At 44.5% G+C, this 3270-nt stretch overlaps 1 pseudogene; it reads left to right on the top strand.

Annotated features, from left to right (window-relative positions):
- The first annotated feature begins 347 nt into the window (after positions 1 to 347).
- LOC120875881 lies at positions 348 to 2950 on the top strand (annotated as a pseudogene).
- Positions 2951 to 3270: the final 320 nt, after the last annotated feature.

Genomic DNA, 3270 nt, shown 5'->3' with positions numbered 1-3270 from the left:
CAATTCTATGCCCCAACCAGTAACGCTGAAAAGCAAGTTGAACGGTTTTATGAAGACCTACAAGACATACCAAGGGAACATTTCATGCAAAGATGGGCTCGATAAAGGACAGAAATGGTATGGACCTAACAGAAGCAGAAGATATTAAGAAGAGGTGGCAAGAATACATGGAAGAACTGTACAAAAATGATCTTCAAAAAAAAAAAGATCTTCGTGGCCAAGATAATCATGATGATGTGATCACTAATCTAGAGCCAGACATCTTGGAATGTGAAGTCAAGTGGACCTTAGAAAGCATCACTACAAACAAAGCTAGTGGAGGCGATGGAATTCCAGTTGAGCTGTTTCAAATCCTGAAAGATGATGCTGTGAAAGTGCTGCACTCAATATGCCAGCAAATTTGGAAAACTCAGCAGTGGCCACAGGACTGGAAAAGGTCAGTTTTTATTCCAATCCCAAAGAAAGGCAATGCCAAAGAATGCTCAAACTACTGCACAATTGCACTCATCTCACATGCTAAAATTCTCCAAGCCAGGCTTCAGCAATACATGAACCATGAAATCCCTGATGTTCAAGCTGGTTTTAGAAAAGGCAGAGGAACCAGAGATCAAATTGCCAAGATCCTCTGGATCATCGAAAAAGCAAGAGAGTTCCAGAAAAACATCGATTTCTGCTTTATTGACTATGCCAAAGCCTTTGAGTGCATGGATCACAATAAACTGTGGAAAATTCTGAAAGAGATGGGAATACCAGACCACCTAACCTGCCTCTTGAGAAATCTGTATGCAGGTCAAGAAGCAAGAGTTAGAACTGGACATGGAACAACAGACTCGTTCCAAATAGGAAAAGGAGTACGTCAAGGCTATATATTGTCACCCTGCTTATTTAACTTCTATGCAGAGTACATCATGAGAAATGCTGGACTGGAAGAAACACAAGCTGGAATCAAGATTGCTGGGAGAAATATCAATAACCTCAGGTATGCAGATGACACCACCCTTATGACATAAAGTGAAGAGGAACTAAAAAGCCTCTTGATGAAAGTGAAAGAGGGAAGTGAAAAAGTTGGCTTAAAGCTAAACATTCAGAAAACGAAGATCATGGCATGTGGTCCCATCACTTCATGGGAAATAGATGGGGAAACAGTGGAAACAGTGTCAGACTTTACTTCTTGGGGCTCCAAAATCACTACAGATGGTGACTGCAGCCATGAAATTAAAAGATGCTTACTCCTTGGAGAAAAGTTATGACCAACCTAGATAGTATATTCAAAAGTAGAGACATTACTTTGCCGACTAAGGTCCATCTAGTCAAGGCTATGGTTTTTCCTGTGGTCATGTATGGATGTGAGAGTTGGACTGTGAAGAAGGCTGAGTGTCGAAGAATTGATGCTTTTGAACTGTGGTGTTGGAGAAGACTCTTGAGAGTCCCTTGGAGTGCAAAGAGATCCAACCAGTCCACTCTGAAGGAGATCAGCCCTGGGATTTCTTTGGAAGGAATGATGCTAAAGCTGAAACTCCAGTACTTTGGCCACCTCATGTGAAGAGTTGACTCATTGGAAAAGACTCTGATGCTGGGAGGGATTGGGGGCAGGAGGAGAAGAGGACAACCGAGGATGAGATGGCTGGATGGCATCACCGACCTGATGCACATGAGTCTGAGTGAACTCCGGGAGATGGTGATGGACAAAGAGGCCTGGGGTCCTGCGATTCATGGGGTTGCAAAGAGTCGGACACGACTGAGCCAATGAACTGAACTGAACTGATCAGGACCCTCTGCTGAACTTTTGAATGCAAACTCTTTCTTATTTCAGTTTATGGAGAGCCACCAAGAATAGCATCACTGACTCATTGGACCTGAGTTTGAGCAAGCTCCAGGAGATGGTGAAGGACAGGGAAACTGGCATACTGCAGTTCATGGGTTTGCAAAGAGTCAGATATGACTGAGTGACTGAACAACAACCAAGAATAGGGCACCTATCCCATAGATATTTCTACCAGTGTTACCAACAGTGTCAGCCTCCAGATTTCCCAGTTCATCTTGATGGGGCCCCCAAGCATTCATGATTGGCAGCACTGGCTCTCCCTGCCCCTGGCTATGCTCTACTTTTTAGTCCTTGGTACCAATCTCCTCATCACAATCACCATCCAACATGAGCTCTCACTGCATGAGCCCATGTACCTTTTTCTGGGCATATTGACAGCTGTGGACATTAGCCTGGCTACCAGCATCATGCCTAAGATTTTGGCTATCTTCTGGTTTGATGCCAAGGCCATTCACCTCCCTAAGTGTTTTGCTCAGATCTGTGCCATCAGATCATTTCTGCTTCATTTGCATGGAATTTACTATCTTCCTCTGCATTGCAGTGGACAGATACATACCAGCTCTCACCCCCTTCAATACCTCTCCATAGTCACTAAAAAATTTTTGGTCAAAGCCACAGGGTTCATGGCGCTCAGGAAGAGCCTGTTGACCATCCCAGTGCCTATACTGGCTGTCCAGAGACATTACTATTCCATGAATGAAACTGACCACTGCCTATGCTCTAACTTGGGGGTTGCCAGCCTGGCTTGTGATGACATCATTGTGAAAAAATTTTACCGACTGATCTTAGCATGGGTCCTGACAGGGAGTGACATGGCTCTGGTTTTTTCTTCCTGTACTTTAATCCTTGATTCTGTGCTGAGACTGATATCACCGAAGTAATGTCAAAAGCTCTGAGCACCTGTAGCGCCCACATCATCCTCATCCTCTTCTTCTACACAGATGTCATTGTGCTATCTGACATACACCTTGCAGATAAAAAGCTTCCTATTATCCCTGTACTCAGTGTGCTACACAACATCATCCCTCTGCACTCAAGCCCGTGATCTATGCACTTAGGACGCATGAGCTCAGACTGAGCATCCAGAGGCTGCTTGGGTTGCATGAAAATGAGTCAACCATTTAACTCCAGCTTTACTGCATTTTATTTTTTTAATTTTATTTTTGTCACACCAGGTCTTTGTTGCTTCACACAGGCTTTCTCTAGTTGCTGTGACAGGAGGCTATTCTTCATTGCCCTGCATGGGCTTCTCATTGCCATGGCTTCTGTTGCTGTGGAGCACCAGCTCCAGGTGTATGGTCTTCAGTAGTTGGGGCCCACGGGCTCATTAGCTGTGGCGTGTGGGCCCTACAGCTTGAGCTTAGAAGTTACAGCATAGGGGCTTAGTTGTTGCACTACCAAGGAAGTGCAACTCCAGTTTTAGAATGCTATTAAGGTATTAGGTA

This window comes from Oryx dammah, unplaced genomic scaffold, assembly GCF_014754425.2.
Source record: "Oryx dammah isolate SB20612 unplaced genomic scaffold, SCBI_Odam_1.1 HiC_scaffold_17, whole genome shotgun sequence".
Classification (NCBI taxonomy): Eukaryota; Metazoa; Chordata; class Mammalia; order Artiodactyla; family Bovidae; genus Oryx; species Oryx dammah.
Note: the sequence above shows the minus strand (reverse complement) of the source record. Positions and strands in the feature narration are given on the sequence as shown.